The following is a 17,174-nucleotide window of genomic DNA, read 5'->3' as shown; positions in this document are numbered from 1 at the left end:
GTGGTTAGCAACCAGTGAGCTGTTGCTCTATTATGATTTAGAAAATAAGGAAATGAGGCGGGGCATGGTGGCTTATGCCTGTAATCCCAACACTTTGGGAGGCTGAGGCAGGAGGATCACCTGAGGTCAGGAGTTCGAGACCAGCCTGACCAACATGGCAAAGCCCCGTCTCTACGAAAAATACAAAATTAGCCAGGCATGGTGGCACATGCCTGTAATCCCAGCTACTCGGGAGGCTGAGGCGGGAGAATTGCTTGAACCCAGGAGGCGGAAGTTGCAGTGAGCCAAGATCGCACCAGTGTACTCCAGCCTAGGCAACAAGAGTGAAACTCCATCTCAAAAAAAAAAAAAAGAAAGAAAATATGGAAATGCAATAGATTCAGAATCATAAGATGTAGACACAGAAGGAATCTTGGAGAACATTTAAAACTTAGGGAACTCTTGAGACAAAATCTCACTCTGTCACCCAGGCTGGAGTGCATTGTCACGATCTTGGCTCACTGTAACCCCTGCCTCCCAGTTCAAGCAACTCTCGTGCCTCAGCCTCCCAAGTAGCTGGGATTATAGGTGCCCACCACAATGCCCGGCTAATTTTTGTATTGTTAGTAGAGATGGGCTTTCACCATGTTGGCCAGGCTGGTCTTGAACTCCTGACCTCAAGTGATCCACACATCTCAGCCTCCCAAAGTGCTGGGATTACAGGTGTGAGCCACCACGTCCTGCCTCATTATTATTTTTGAGACAGAGTCTTGCTCTGTCACCCAGGCTGGAGCCATGTCAGCTCAATGCAACCTCTGCCCCCCTGGATTCAAGCAGTTCTCCTGCCTTGGCCTCCTGAGTAGCTGGGATTACAGGTATGTGTCACCACGCCCGGCTAATGTTTTGTATTTTTAGTAGAGACTGGGTTTCCTGACCTCAAGTGATCCACCCACCTCGGCCTCCCAAAGTGCTGCGATTACAGGCGTGAGCCACTGCGCTGGGCTCATGGTTCCTAATTATATTGCAGAACCACACCTCTGTGTCCTAAACATTATTGCAAAGCATTTCTCTTCTCCCACCTTGTTCCCACCCCCAACCTTGCCCAAAGCTTAAAGCTTACAAGTCACCTAAATCTTCTATTGGGGGAAAAAACTCCAGCATGTTTTATTATCTGATCAGATGCATCATCTCATACCCCCTTTCCCCATGATTTCTCCTGCATTTCTTCTTGCTATTCCAGCCACTCCTATAGCCTTTTCTTCTCTTTTTTTCTTTTTCTTTTCGTTTTCTTTTCTTTTTTTTTTTTGAGACCGAGTCTCCCTCCATTGCCCAGGCTGAAGAACTGTGGTGTGATCTTGGCTCACTACAACCTCCGCCTCCTGGGTTCAAGTGATTCTCCTGCCTCAGCCTCCAAAGTGGCTGGGATTACAGGCACCCGCCACCATTCCCAGCTAATTTTTGTATTTTTAGTAGAGACGGGTTTCACCATGTTGGCCAGGCTGGTCTCGAACTCCTGGTGTCAAGTGATCCACCCGCCTCGGCCTCCCAAAGTGATGGGATTACAAGTGTGAGCCACTGTGCCCGGCTTAGCCTTCGGTTTTGCTATTTTCTCTTTTTACTAAGTATCTGGCTAAAAGGGTTTTCTTGGAGCTAGTACTGAAGTGGTATCCTTAAGGGAGGTAAAAAGTCCAAAAGCTGGCTTAAGTGTCCAGTAAGGAATCACTTAAACTGGCACAGAGGGAAGCATTGCCTTTGTAATGGTCACCTATGAAATCCTTTCCAATTAAACAGCCTTCTCCTTTGTGCTGTAGTCTCTTTGTATTGGTGTGGCCATTTGTCTGTGGGTAATAGCCAACTCGCAATGGATTGTTGCTGCTATTAATCTTTTTTTCAAGAAAGAAAATGACACACATAATAACCTGTTTGAAAAAGCCCTTTAATGGTACATTATTATTTGTTTTCTGGCTACAGAACAGTGAGGGCAGTGCATAGCTGTCTATACACTTTTCTTGCTGCTACAGAACTGATTGACTGCAGTAAAATAACCTTAAGATGTGTTTCTATGTTTCAGTGTAGAGGGTATACTTAGAATTTCCTGTATTTATCCTTCTATTAATACCATACTCAGACCGGGTGCAGTGGCTCACACCTGTGTTCCTAGCACTTTGGGAGGCCAAGGCAGGCAGATCACCTGAGGTCAGGAGTTCAAGACCAGCCTGGGCAACATGGTGAAACCCCATTTGTACCAAAAATATAAAAATCAGCTGGGCGCAGCAGCATGTGCCTGTGATCCCAGCTACTTGGGAGGCAGAGGCAGGAGAATCGCTTGAACCTGAGAGGCAGAGGTTGCAGTGAGCCGAGATGGCACACTGCACTTCAGCCTGGGCAACAGAGGGAGACTCTGTCTGAAAAAAAAAAAAGAAATAAAAGAATGGCTACTCCAGCCGGATGTGGTGCCTCACGTCTGTAATCCCAGCACTTCGGGCGGCCGAGGAGAGTGGATCACTTGAGGCCCGGAGTTCGTGACCAGCCTGGCCAACATGGCAAAACCCCGTCTCTACAAAAAACTTAAAAAATTAGCCAAGCTTGGTAGCATGCACCTGTAGTTCCAGCTTTGAGCCCAGGAGGCAGAGGTTGCAGTGATCTGAGATCATGGCCTGCACTCCTAGCCAGGGGCACAGAGCAAGACTCTGTCTCAAAAAAAAAAAATAAATAAATAAATAAAAGAAAAGAAAAAGGAAGAAAAAGAAATAATAGCTACTGCATAGGCAGAGCAGCATTTTTTTTTTTTTTTTTTTTTTTTTTTTGAGACCAAGTCTCACTCTGTCACCCAGGCTGGAGTGCAATGGCATGATCTCAGCTCACTGCAACTTCCACCTCCCAGGTTCAAGCAATTCTCCTACCTCAGGCTCCCGAGTAGCTGGGATTACAGTCATGCACCACCATGCCTGGCTAATTTTGCATTTTTCGTAGAGACAGGGTTTCACCATGTTGACCGGGCTGGTCTCAAACTCCTGACCTCAGGGATCCACCTGCCTTGGCCTCCCAAAGTGCTGGGATTACAGGTCTGAACCACCGAGCCTGGCCCAGAGGTCACTTTAGTTACCATCTTGGTTTTGGTGGGTTTGGCTGGCTTCTTTACTGCATTCTGTTTTATCAGCAGGGTCTTTAAGACTTGTATCTTGTGATACCAGTCCTGCTGACCTCCTGTCTCATCCTGTGTCTAAGAATGCCTGACCTCCTGGGAATGCAGCCCATTAGGTCTTGGTCTCATTTTATCCACCCCCTATTTAAGATAGAGTCGCTCTGGTTTCAGATGCCTCTGAGGCAATTACTGGGCTGGGCACGGTGGCTCACACTTAGCACTTTGGGAGGCCAAGGTGAGCGGATCACTTTAGGTCAGGAGTTCGAGACCAGCCTCGCCAACATGGTGAAAGCCCATCTCTACTAAAATACAAAAAAAAATTAGCCAGGTGTGGTAGTGGGCACCTGTAATCCCAGCTTCTCGGAAGGCTAAAGCAGGAGAATCGCTTGAATCCAGGAGGCAGAAGTTGCAGTGAGTCCCGATTGTGCCACTGCTCTGCAGCCTGAGTGACAGAGCAGAACTCTGTCTCAAAAACAACAACAACAAAAACAATTACTGTCATAAAAAAGACAGATAATAACAAGTATTGATGAAGATTTGGAGAAACTGGAACCCTCACATATGGCTAACAAGAATGTAAAATGGTACATCTATTTTGGAAAACAATTTGGCAGTTTCTCAAAATATTACACATAAACCGACCATACAACTCAGCAACTCTAACTCCTAGAAATTTACTTTCACAAAGTCATGCACTTGAGTGTTCCGAGCAGTGTTATTTATAATAGTCAAAAACTAGAAACAGTTGACATGCCATCCACGTGTAAATGGATAAAATGTGGTTTATCCATACAGTGGAGGGCTGGGCACGTGGCTCACACTTGTAATCCCAGCACTTCGGGAGGCCGAGGCAGGTGAATCACTTAAGGTCAGGAGTTCAAGACCAGCCTAGACAACATGGTGAAACCCTCTGTCTACTAAAAATACAAAAATTAGCTGGGCATGGTGGCATGCACCTGTAATCCCAGCTACTGCATGAGTACACTCAGACAATTGCAAAGGAGTTCCACTCCTCTCACCTTGGGGTCAACACCTACCCCTATTACACCCATGATCAGCAGGAAGAAGTTAGAGCAGTCTTCACCCTTTTTCCATATTCATTAGCCAACACCTTAAGATTAAGGTGTTATAAAACCCAAAGCGAGGCCAGGAGATCGAGTCCATCCTGGCTAACACGGTGAAACCCCATCTCTACTAAAAATACAAAAAATTAGCCGGGCGTGGTGGCAGGCACCTGTAGTCCCAGCTACTCGAGAGGCTGAGGAAGGGGATGGTGTGAACCCGGGAGGCAGAGGTTGCAAGGAGGCGAGATCGTGCCACTGCACTCCAGCCTGGGTGACAGAGTGAGACTCCGTCTCAAAAAAACAAAAACAAAAACAAAACAAACAAAAAAAACCCAAAGCAAGAGATTGAAAGTGCCATGGCAAAATTATAACTGAGACAGTGAAAGAGATCTGACCTAACCAACTCCATCTTGCTTTGCATCTCCAAGCTGTTCTTATTCATTCCTGGGCACAGACCGAACTAACTTTGGAAGGAACTTGGTTTATAGTTTAAAACAATGACGATAACAGCCCTTTCCCAAAACAAAGTTCCTTCTTGCCTGGAGACTAGACTGCCTTTGTAGGACTAACAAATTAGCCACAAGATTAGAATTTATGGTTTAGGAGTCATGCAGCTGGAGGATACAAGATTCTGACCCTCCTTAAACTGCTCCTAAGATCAGTGCTTGAGATGTTTTGTAGACCCTGCACTTGATGGATCAGCTGGCACCACCCAGATAGATAAAATGGCCCATCTGATCTTGTGGCCCCTGACCTGGGAATTGACTCCAGCACAAAAGGACAGCTTCAGTTCTGCGTGATTTCATCTCTGACCCAACAGTCAGCACTCTTGACTCAATGGCCTTCCCTCCCACCCCCACCAAATTATCCTGAATTAAAAACTGTGATCCCAGAATGCTCAGGGAGACTGATTTGAGTAATAATAAAACTTTGGTTTCCCACACAGCCGGCTCTGCCTGAATTACACTGTCTGTATTGCAATTCCCCTGTCTTGATAAATTGGCTCTGTCTAGGCCGTGGGCAAGGTGAGCCCGTTGGTCAGTTACAACCATGCTCAGCTAATTTTTTGTATTTGTTGTAGAGATGGGGTTTTGCTTTGTAGCCCAGGCTGGTCTTGAACTCTGGGCTTAAGGGATCCCCCCATCTCGGCCTCCCAAAGTCCTGGGATTACAGATGTGAGCCACCACTCCCCGCCTAACTGAGTAGCTTTACTTATTTATTTAAAAAAATTAGTTTTATTTTTTATATCGTAAAGCTTACTTGCAAAATGAGTAGCTTTCAATAGATGATCTCTCTCTCTCTCTTTTTTTTTGAGATGCAGTCTTGCTCTGTCAACCAGGTTGGAGTGCAGTGGCGCAATCTTGGCTCACTGCAACCTCTGCCTCCTGGGTTCAAGTGATTCTCCTGCCTCAGCCTCCCGAGCAGCTGGTATTACAGGTGCCCGCCACCACGCCCAGCTAATTTTTGTATTTTTAGGAGAGACAGAGTTTCACCATCTCGGACAGGCTGGTCTTGAACTCCTGACCTTGTGATCCACCTGCCTTGGCCTCCCAAAGTGCTCGGAAATGACAGGTGTGAGCCACTGCGCCTGGCCAATGATCTCTTCTTACTGCACTCTGTGACTTGCCTTGAATTCCTTCCTGCACAAGATCCAGGAACCCTCCCTTAAGGTCTGGGTAGGGACCCCTTTTTCTGGCAACAGAGACTTTAAATACTTTTATGACTGCCTCTGATAGATTGTTCTACACATCTGTCCTTTTTGTTAACATGATTATAGGAAATGTAATTTAGGCCCCAAGAGAAGATCTATTCACGGAACACAGTGAGGAGTGAATACACACTGCCTCTGTATTGATGGAACTCATGCTGGGCCATTAAGTATTTATCCATGTATGCAAATGAGCATTGTTTTCAAGATATTGAGCCTCTCCTGCCTTTCCTTCTAACTGATCCAAATCAGAATAACCTGATTGGTGAGCTGAGCTTCACCTCTAACTTGACTTGTTGTTGTGCTGCTATTGGTAATTAGGTGATACTAAGGGACTTTTTATGTTGACAGTGTGAGCGTCTCACATGCATGGGATAGGTAGGGTATGTGGGCCCTGGGTTTTGACTAGGTGAGATGCGAGGAAATACTTTTTTCTCTCTCTCTCTTTTTTTTTTTTTTTGAGATGGAGTTTCGTTCTTGTTGCCCAGGCTGGAGTGCAATGGTGCGATCTCAGCTCACTGCAGCTTCCACCTCCTGGGTTTAAGCGATTCTCCTGCCTCAGCCTCCTGAGTAGCTGGGATTACAGGCACCTGCCACCACTCCCGGCTAATTTTTTGTATTTTTAGTAGAAACAGGGTTTCACCATTTTGGACAGGCTGGTCTCAAACTCCTGGCCTCTGGTGATCTGCCTGCCTTGGCCTCGCAAAGTGCTGGGATTACAGGCATGAGCCACTGCGCCCGGCCTTTTTTTTTTTTTCACCATTTTTTGAGACGGGGTTTCACTCTGGCCCAGGGTGGAGTGCAGTGGGACTACAGGTATATGCCACCATGCCTGGCTAAATTTTGTATTTTTTAGTAGAGATGGGGTTTCACCATGTTAGCTAGGCTGATCTCAAACTTCTGACCTCATGCGACTCACCAGCCTCGGCCTCTCAAAGTGCTGGGATTACAGGCATGAGCCACCACGCCTGGCCAGATGTGAGGAAATACTACCCACTTTGGCAGAGTGCTTTATCCTTGCTAAAATACCTTACCCCAAATGCAAGAAACAAATCTTATTCCTGTTTGTTTTTTGAGACGGAGTTTCGCTCTTGTTGCCCAGACTGGAGTGCAACTGCGTGATCTCAGCTCACCGCAACCTCTGCCTCCTGGTTTCAAACCATTCTCCCACCTCAGCCTCCCGAGTAGCTGGGATTACAGGCATGCTTCAGCATGCCCGGCTAATTTTGTATTTTTAGTAGAGACGGGGTTTCTCCATGTTGGTCAGGCTGGTCTCGAACTCCCGACCTCAGGTGATCCGCCTGCCTTGGCCTCCCAAAGTGCTGGGATTACAGGCGTGACCCACCGCACCCGGCCCTTATTCCTGTTATTATGTGAAGATATTGAGAGGTGACAGTGTGCTGGGAGCCCTCTCAGCCCTCGCTCGCTCTTGGAGCCTCCTTGGCCTCGCTGCCCACTCTGGCCACGCTTGAGGAGCCCTTCAGCCCACCGCTGCACTGTGGGAGCCCCTTTCTGGGCTGGCCAAGGCTGAAGCCAGCTTCTTCAGCTTGCGGGAGGTGTGGCGGGGGAGGTGTGGCGGGAGAGGTGTGGAGGGAGATGCGCAGGCGGAACCGGGGCTGCGCGTGGCGCTTGCGGGCCAGGGCAAGTTCCGGGTGGGTGTGGGCACCGCGGCCCCGCACTCGGAGTGGCCGGCCAGCCCCACCGCCGTGCCAGCCTGGGCAGTGAGAGGCTTAGCACCTGGGCCAGCAGCTCCTGTGCTCAATTTCTCACCCGGCCTTAGCTGCCTCCCTGTGGGGCAGGGCTCTGGACCTGCAGCCTGCTATGCCTGAGCCTCCCTGCCCCCGCCGTGGGCTCCTGCCCTGCCCGAGCCTCCCCAATGAGCACTGCCACCTGCTCCAGGGCACCCAGTCCCATCGACCACCCAAGGGCTGAGGAGTGCAGGCGCATGGCGCGGGACTGGCAGGCAGCTCCACTTGTGGCCCAGTGTGGGATCCACTGGGTGAAGCCAGCTGGGCTCCTGAGTCTGGTGGAGGAGACTTGGAGAATCTTTATGTCTAGCTAAGGGATTGTAAATACACCAATCAGCACTCTGTATCTAGCTCAAGGTTTGTAAACTCACCAATCAGCACCTTGTGTCTAGTTTAGGGTTGGTGAATGCACCAATCGGCGCTCTGTATCTAGTTTATCTGGTGGGGACTTGGAGAATCTTTATGTCTAGCTAAGGGTTTGTGAATGCATCAATCGGCACTCTGTATCTAGCTCAAGGTTTGTAAATGCACCAATCAGCACTCTGTGTCTAGCTCAGGGTTTGTAAATACACCAATCGACACTCCGTATCTAGCTTATCTAGTGGGGACCTGGAGAACATTTGTGTCTAGCTCAGGGATTGTAAACGCACCAATCAGCACCCTGTCAAAATGGACCAATCAGCTGTTTGTAAAACTGACCAATCGGCTCTCTGTAAAATGGACCAATCAGTAGGATGTGGGTGGGGGGGAGGGGCCAAATAAGAGAATAAAAGCAGTCTGCCTGAGGGTGCAGTGGCAACCCGCTCCGGTCTCCTGGAGGTTTTGTTCTTTTGCTGTTTGTAGTGAGTCTTGCTGCTGTCTGCTCTTTGGGTCCATACTGCCTTTGTGAGTTGTAGTACCACAAAGGTTTGCAATTTCACTCCTGAAGCTAGCGAGAGCTGGAACCTACAGGAGGGAACGAACAACTCCGGAAGTGCTGCCTTAAAAGCTGTAACTCTCTCACCGCAAAGGCCTGAAGCTTCACTTCTGAGCTGGTGAGACCACAAACCCACCAGAATGAAAAAACTCTGAACACATCTGAACATCAGAAGGAACAAACTTTGGACACGCTGGTTTTAAGAACTGTAACGCTCACCGCGAGGGTCCGTGGCTTCATTCTTGCAGTCAGTGAGATGAAGAACCCACTAATTCCGGACACAATATGATACGGAGGTGGTTAAATTACGGGGCCCAATCAAGGGTGGGTCAGCCGAACTGCAGTGAGGACTTGGGTCAGCTTGGTGAAGTTCACGTTTGGGCTTAATCCTCTCCCTGGAATTTTGTGTCCCCCAGGCAATTTCTGTTGCCTGTGCTTTTGAGTGGAAGGTAAGTCTCCTCCCACAGCCTTGCTCTGTAGAATAAGATGGCATTTGTAGAATCTGACTTTTCAGACTCCTTTCAAGTATATCCTTACTTGAGCCTCCCAGTTAGGAGATGGATTCGTATCCTCATGTGATGGCTCAGGAATGGAGCTCAGAGAGATGGGGACCTGCCTGAGAGGACAGGTGGGTGGCACAGTCAGCTCCAGAATGGGCTTCCTTGCCCTGCACTTGTGTTCAGATGCCTCTCCACAGAGCCTTTTCCCAGGTGTTTACTAAATACAGTCGGATGAACTAGAATTTCAGAAGTTGAATTAAACATATGACACTGTAAACTTAAAAACCCTAAGCCCCCCCACCAAACGAGAACACCCCCACTTGACCAAGAGGACCTTAGATAAACATTTAAAATTGAGTTCCTGGCCACGCGTGATGGCTCACAACTGTAATCCCAGCACTTTGGGAGGTCGAGGCGGGCAGATCACTTGAGGTCATCAGTTTGAGACCAGCCTGGCCAACATGGTGAAACCCCATCTTTACTAAAAATACAACAATTAGCTGGGCATGGTGGCAGGTACCTATAATCCCAGCCACTCAGAAGGCTGAGGCAGGAGAATCGCTTGAACCTGGGAGGTGGAGGCTGTAGTGAGCCGAGATCCCACCACTGCATTCCAGCCTGGGCGACAGACCGAGAGTGTCTCAAATAAATAAAATGGAGTTCCTGGCTGTGACGGGAAGGGAGGTTGGACACACCTTGTTATATCTCCTCTTTTTTGGAGCCACAACTTAACCAACATTAACAATGAAATAGAGATCGGGAGGCTGACAAAACAGCCTCTTTGTGGCAATAAGACACCAAATTATAAACAAGATGTAAAGCCATGGCAGGCAAGGGGTTAAGTCATGCCTGAAGGCCATCCAGCACATTGTAACCTCCTCATATTGTGCAGGTCATATTGTGGCTGACTGCTTAAAGTAGACATTCCTTTCTGCTAACTCCCAAGTTTTATTTATTTATTTATTTATTTATTTATTATTTATTTTTATTGAGATGGAGTCTTGCCCTGTCACCCAGGCTGGAGTGCAGTAGTGTGATTTTAGTTCACTGCAACCTCTTATCTCCCAGGTTCAAGTGATCCTTTCACCTTAGCCTCCTAAGTAGCTGGGACTACAGGTGTTTGCCACCACGCCCCAGTTAATTTTTGTATTTTGAGTAGAGACAGGCTTCCAGTGTTTTGACCAGGCTGGTCTCGAACTCCTGACCTCAAGTGATCTGCTCTCCTCGGCCTCCCTTAAAGTGCTGGGATTACAGGTGTGAGCCACCGTGCCTGGCCTTTGCTAACTCCCAAGTTTTTAGACAAAGTTATGTTCCTTTAACCAATTGCAGATTAAAGAATCTCTGAGTAAGCCAGGTGTGGTGGCTCATGCCTGTAATCCCAGCACTTTGGGAGGCAGAGGTAGGCAGATCACTTGAGGTCAGGAGTTTGAGACCAGCCTGGTCAACAGGGTGAAACCCCATCTCTACTAAAAATACAAAAATTAGCCAGGCGTGGTGGTGTGTGCCTATGGTCCCAGTTACTAGGGAGTCTGAGGCAGAAGAATCACTTGAACCCGGGAGATGGAGGTTGTAGTGAGCTGAGATCGTGTCACTGCACTCCAGCCTGGGCGACAGAGTGAGACTCTGTCTTAAAAAAAAAAAAAAAAGAAAAAAGAATCTTTGAAGCTGGACAACGTGGCTCACACCTATAATCCCAGTACTTTAGGAGGCCAAGGTAGGAAAATCGCTTGAGCTGAAGAGTCGGAGACCAGCCAGGACAACATGGCAAGACCCCATTTCTGCAAAAAATTTAAAAGTTAGCTGGGTGTGGTGACGTGCTCCTATAGTCTCAGCTACTTGGGAGGCTGAGACAGGAGGATTGCTTGAGCGTGGGAAATCAAGGCTGCAGTGAGCTATGATTGTGACACTGCACTCCAGGCTGGGTGACAGACTCTGCCTCAGAAAAAAAAAAAAAAAAAAAAAAGAACCTCTGAATCTGCTTATGATTTGTAAGCCCCTACTTCAAGGTATCCCACCTTTTTGGACTAAACCAATGTATATCTTCCATGCATAAAATCAAACTGTAGGCTGGGGGCAGTGGCTCACGCCTGTAATCCCAGAATTTTGGGAGGCCGAGGCAGGTGGATCACTTGAGGTCAGTAGTTCTAGACCAACCTGGCTAACATGGTGAAACCCCATCTCTTCCAAAAATATAAAATATCAGCTGGGTGTGGTGGCACGTGCCTATAATCCCAGCTACGTGGGAGGCTGAGGCAGGAGAATCACTTGAACCCAGGAGGCAAAAGTTTCAGTGAGCCGGGATCGTGTCACTGCACTCTAGCCTGGGTGACAGAACGAGACTCTGTCTCAGAAAACAAACAAAAAAACCAACTGTATGTAGCCCAACCACTTCTGGTGCACTTTCTTAAGCCTTCTTGAGACTGTTACCCCAGGCCACAGGCACTCCTATTGGCTCAGAATAAACCTCTTTAAAACATTTTACAGAGTTTGGTTTTTCTGTTAACTATCTTTTTTTCCCCCCTCTTTGGGTACAGGGTCCTGCTCTGTTGCCCAGGCTGGAGTACAGTGGCATGATCTCACTGCAGCCTTGATCTCCAGGCGCTCAAGTGATCCTCCTACCTCAGCCTCCTGAGTAGCTGGGATCACAGGTGTGGACCACCATGCCTGGTTAATTTTGTTTATTTTTTATACAGACAAGGTGTGTCTCACGATGTTGCCCAGGCTGGTCTTGAACTCATGGGTTCAAGCCATTCTCCTGCCTCGGCCTCCCAAAGTGCTGGGATTACAGGTGTGAGCCACCACACCCAGCTGTCCTGTGCAGATTTTTTTTTTTTTACCACTTGTCTCTGTTGGAAACTGCAAGGTATTCACAGTAAAGCCAATTTTTTTTTTTTTTTGAGAGAGATTCTCACTCTGTTGCCCAGGCTGGAGTGCAGTGGTGTGATCTCAGCTCACTGCAACCTCTGCCTCCCGGGTTCAAGGGATTCTCCTGCCTCAGCCTCCCGAGTAGCTGGGATTACAGGCATCCGCCACCACACCTGGCTAATTTTTGTATTTTTAACAGAGACAGGGTTTCACCACGTTGGCCAGGCTGATCTCAAACTCCTGACCTTGTGATCTGCCCGCCTCGGCCTCCCAAAGTGTTGGGATTACAGGCAGGAGCCACGGCGCCTGGCCGGTAAAGCCAATTTAAACTCAGTCGAGCCTGCAAGCATTAATTAACACTTCTGCTTGAAAATGGTAAAGTGACAGAGCCTGCCAAAGAAAGGCCTCAGAGCTCTCTTTACCAGTGTTGCCGGGAGTGAAGAGATGAAAAATGACCTTGGGGGAGCTGCAGAATGAATTTCATTTCATGCAAAGAAAAACAAGGTTAAAAACATTTCAAGGCAATAAAGTATCTTCAAGTGCCAGCACTGGGCGAATAAACCAGCAGTCCCAGGTGGTGGGGGAGAAGTGATCAATGGAGCAGGGTGTGTGCCAAGCAGGGGACTTCAGTGTCAGTGCTGCTCTGTGCTGTCTAAGAAGGGGGAGGTGGGAATTACACAGTCAATATGTCTTCAGGGTCAGAGAGATGCCTCTCGGAGTCCCTGTCACTGGTTTTTAGGCTGCTGGTTGATCTGAAGGCACATGTTTTCAATTCTGCAGCAGCTGCGGGCCTTCCTAGTTCCTGGAGCCTTGCTCTTTTTCTTTGTTTCTTTTTTTTTTTTTTTTTTTTTTTGACATGGAGTCTAGCTTTGTCGCCAGGCTGGAGTGCAGTGGTGCGATCTCAGCTCATTGCAACCTCTACCTCCCAGGTTCAAGCCATTCTCCTGCCTCAGCCTCCCACATAGCTGGGACTATAGACGCACACTACCACGCCTGGCTAATTTTTGTCTTTTTAGTAGAGATGGGGTTTCATCATATTGGTTAGGCTGGTCTCAAACTCCTGACCTCAGGTGATCCACCTGCTTTGGCCTCCCAAAGTGCTAGGATTTTTTTTTTTTTTTTTTGAGACAGAGTATCACTCTTGTTGTCCAGGCTGGAGTGCAATGACGCCATCTCAGTTCACCACAACCTTCGCCTCCCAGGTTCAAGCGATTCTCCTGCCTCAGCCTCCCGAGTAGCTGGGGGTACAGGCATTTGCCACCATGCCCGGCTAATTTTGTATTTTTAGTACAGACGGAGTTTTTCCATGTTGGTCAGGCTGGTCTTGAACTCCCGACCTCAGGTGATCCGTCCACTGCAGACTCCCAAAGTGCTGGGATTACAGGAATGAGCCACCACGTCCAGCCGGGATTCTTTTTAGGAGATGGGGTCTTGCACTGCTGCCCAGGCTGAAGTGCAGTGGTGCAATTATAACTCACTGCAGCCACCAACTCCTAGGCTCAAACGATCTTCCTGCCTCAGCCTCTCAAGTAGCTGGGACTAGTAGTATGTGCCACCATGTCTGACTAATTTTTTTTTTCTTTTTTGTAGAGGTGGGATCTTGCTTTGTTGCCCAGGCTGGTCTTGAACTCCTCAAGCCATCCTCATGCCTCGGTCTCCCACAATGCTGGGATTGCAGGTGTGAGCTACAGTGCTCCCTGGACAATCCTCTCTCTATTCTCAGAAGGGTTTCTCAGCCCAGCCCCTTTGACATTCAGAGTTCATCATTTTTTGTGGTTGTGTATGGCGTCGTGGGGGGCTGTCCCGTGTATTGCAGGATGTTGAGCAGTGCTCCCAGCCTCTGTCCAGTAGATACCAGGAGCTCTCCCTCCTGAAGTTATGACAACCAGAACCACCCCAGGTGTTGTGAAATGTCTCCTGGGAGCAAAACTGTCTCCCTGGCTCCCTGAGAAGCACTGTTGTGGGGAGTGGCAAGAGTTAGCTGAGTCTGAAGACTTCTGAGGCACTCAGAATTGAAAAGGGACTGCTGGGGTTTGGAATGGGTCAAGTTTATCTCTTTGAGTAAAATTGTCTCCGTGGGGTGGGTGTGGTGTCTCACGCCTGTAATTCCAGCACTTTGGGAGGCCAGGGCAGGTGGATCGCTTGAACTCAGGAATTCGAGACCAGCCTGGACAACATGGTGAAACCCCATCTCTACGAAAATAAAATTAGCCTGCGTGGTGGTGGGCGCCTGTAATCCCAGCTACTGGGGGGGCTGAGGTACAAGAATTGCTTGAACCCAGGAGGGCGGAGGTTGCAGTGAGCCGAGATTGTGCCACTGCACTCCAGCCTGGGCAACAGAGTGACCCTATCTCCAAAAAAAAAAAAAAAAGTTTTCACATAATTTAGCACTTAATTGTTTGGTGGGTGTGGTGGGAAGAATCATGAGTGCCCAAAGATGCCCATATCCTAATACACAGAGCCTGTTACCTTATATGGCTGTGATTAAGTTAATGATTTTGAGAAGGGGATTGTCCTTGATTATTTGGGTGGGCCCAGTGTCATCATGGGGCTCTTGTAAGAGGGAAGCAGGAGAGTCAGAGAAGGAGACGTGATGATGTCATGTCAGAAGCAGAAACAAGAAACCAGGCACGGTGGCTCACACCTGTAATCTCACACTTTGGGAGGCTGAGGTGGGCAGATCATTTGAGCCCAGGAGTTCCAGACCAGCCTGGGCAACATAGTGGGACCCCATCTCTATAAAACAATACAAAAATTAGCCAGACATGGTGGTGTGTGCCTGTTGTTCCAGCTACTTGGGAGGCTGAGGTGGAAGGTTTGCTTGAGCTCGGGAGGTCAAGACTGCAGTGAGCTGAGTTTATGCCACTGCACTCCAGCCTGGGCAACAGAGAGAGAACCTGTCTCAAAAAAAAAATTTTTTTTAAAGAGACATTATTTTTTAGAGCATGTGTAGGTTCATAGCAAAATTGAGCAGAAAGCATAGCGTGCCCACATATCCCCTATTCCTCCTCCCCACCCATAACCCCCCGACTATCAACGTCCTCCATAGAGTGGGTTTGTTCCAACTGATGAACCCACATTAACACATCACCATCTCCCCAAGTCCCTAGTTCACACGAGGGTTCACTCTTGATTCTATGGATTTTGACAAATCTATATGGCATGTGTCCACCATTATAGTGTCACATAGAATAGTTTCACCGAAATTTTACCTTTTTTTTTTTTTTTTGAGAAAGGGTCTCACTCTGTTGCCCCAGGCTGGTGCACAGTGGTGTGACTCTTGGCTCACTGCAACTTCTCTGCAGCCTGAGACCTCCCAGGCTCAAGTGATCCTCCCACCTCAGCCTGTGGCTACAGGCACACGCCATCACACCCGGCTAATTTTTGAATTTTTTGTAGAAACAGGGTTTTGCCAGGCCTGGCGCAGTGGCTCATGCCTGTAATCCAAGCACTTTGGGAGGCCGAGGTGGGCAGATCAGGAGGTCAGGAGTTCGAGACCAGCCTGGCCAACATGGTGAAACCTCGTTTCTACTAAAAATACAAAGAATTAGCTGGGGGTGGTGGTGCACGCCTGTAATCCCAGCTACTTCAGAGGCTGAGACAGGAGCATCACTTAAACCCGGGAGGCGGAAGTTGCAGTGAGCTGAGATCGCGCCATTGCACTCCAGCCTGAGCGACAGAGCAAGACTCCATCTCGAAAAAGAGTTTTGCCATGTTGCCCGGGTTGGTAACCCCTGAGCTCAAGCAATTTGCCCACGTGGTCCTTCCGAAGTCCTGAAATGACAGGTGTGAGCCGCTGTGCTGGGCAAAATTTTGTTTTTTATTTTTTTTATTTTTTGTGAGATAAAGTCTTGCTTTGTTGCCCAAGCTGGAGTGCAGTGGTGTGATCTTGGCTCACTGCAACCTCTGCCTCCCAGGCTCAAGCGATCCTCCCACTTCAGCCTCCCAAGAAGCTGGGACTACAGGTGTGCACCATCATGCCAGTTAATTTTTGTATTTTTTGTAGAGACAAGGTTTCATCATGTTGCCCAGGCTGGTCTCGAACTCCCGGCCTTAAGGAATCCACCTGCCTCAGTCTCCTGAAGTGCTGGGATTACAAGCGTGAGCCACTGCACCCCAGCAAAATTTTACTTTTAATGAAGACCGGACCACAAGAAATGCTAGCATTGTTGGTATTGGCTCACTCACTAGGTACCCAGTGTCATTCCCAGACAGCTTCACCCAGCACCTATAACTTTGGCCAGTTGTCTACTAAATTATTTGTTATAAGGAGGAGCAGGCAAGAAAGATCAGTGTAAAAATCACCCCAAGTGTATGAAAAATGTTTAAAGCATGCCTCCTTGTTGGGATAAATTCTGCAAATCCCCAGCTCCTGCTGTAGGTTAGAGGAAAGGAATACACCAGAGAGCAAAAGCCACAGAGCTGTGCCCTCCCAGAACCTCCAATCCAACACAGCATCACACAGAGAGCTTCAGCAACACTGGCTATGCACAGTCTGCACACCCGGAACAAGCCAGGATTTGCCCAGATAAAACAACACAACTTCCTTATAAGACACTCGAGCTGAGCTTTCAGCTCCTAGCAAAGTCCTATGTCAAACAAGGCCAGGCCAAGCTCCAGGATGCCCGACCCCTGGGCAGGTTTTCTCTCCCAAGGTTTCCTCTTTCCTCCAGTTTGTTGCTTGCCCTGTCAGGGTCTGAGGAAGGATGACAACAGAGAAACCTAGATTCTGGTCCCATGTGGGCATCTGTGGGCAAGTCATAGACACTCTGGACCAAATATCCTCATCTGAAAATAAAGATTTGGACATGATGGTTTCCAGGGTGTCTGTTAGTCAAGAAATATTCTGGGCCTGGTGTGGTGGCTCACATCTGTAATCCCAGAACTTTGGGAGGCAAAAGCGGGAGGATTGCTTGAGGCCAGGAGTTCAAGACCAGCCTGAGCAACATAGCAAGACCCCCATCTCTACAAAAAATAAAATAAAAATTAGCTGGGCATGGTGGCATGCACCTGTAGTCCGAGCTACCCAGGAGGTTGAGATGGGAGGATTGCTTGAGCGTAGGAGTTCAAGGTTACAGTGAGTTATGATTGTGCCACTGCACTCCAGCCTGGGCAGCAGAGCAAGATCCATCCCAGCACTTTGGAAGGCCGAGGTGGGTGGATCGTGAGGTCAGGAGTTCGAGACCAGCCCGGCCAACATGGTGAAACCCTGTCTCTACTAAAAAAATACAAAAATTAGTTGGGCATGG

At 48.4% G+C, this 17,174-nt stretch overlaps 1 long non-coding RNA gene across 1 annotated transcript; it reads left to right on the top strand.

Moving 5' to 3' along the window:
* The first annotated feature begins 353 nt into the window (after nt 1–353).
* Nucleotides 354–8,450, top strand: LOC109026889 (uncharacterized). Its single transcript, XR_002005942.4, has 3 exons — nt 354–854; nt 5,510–7,285; nt 7,625–8,450. It is a non-coding gene; the product is annotated as an uncharacterized lncRNA (long non-coding RNA).
* Nucleotides 8,451–17,174: the final 8,724 nt, after the last annotated feature.

Source organism: Gorilla gorilla, chromosome 4 (assembly GCF_029281585.2).
Source record: "Gorilla gorilla gorilla isolate KB3781 chromosome 4, NHGRI_mGorGor1-v2.1_pri, whole genome shotgun sequence".
NCBI classification, from domain to species: Eukaryota; Metazoa; Chordata; class Mammalia; order Primates; family Hominidae; genus Gorilla; species Gorilla gorilla.
This window is presented reverse-complemented; position numbering and strand designations above follow the sequence as displayed.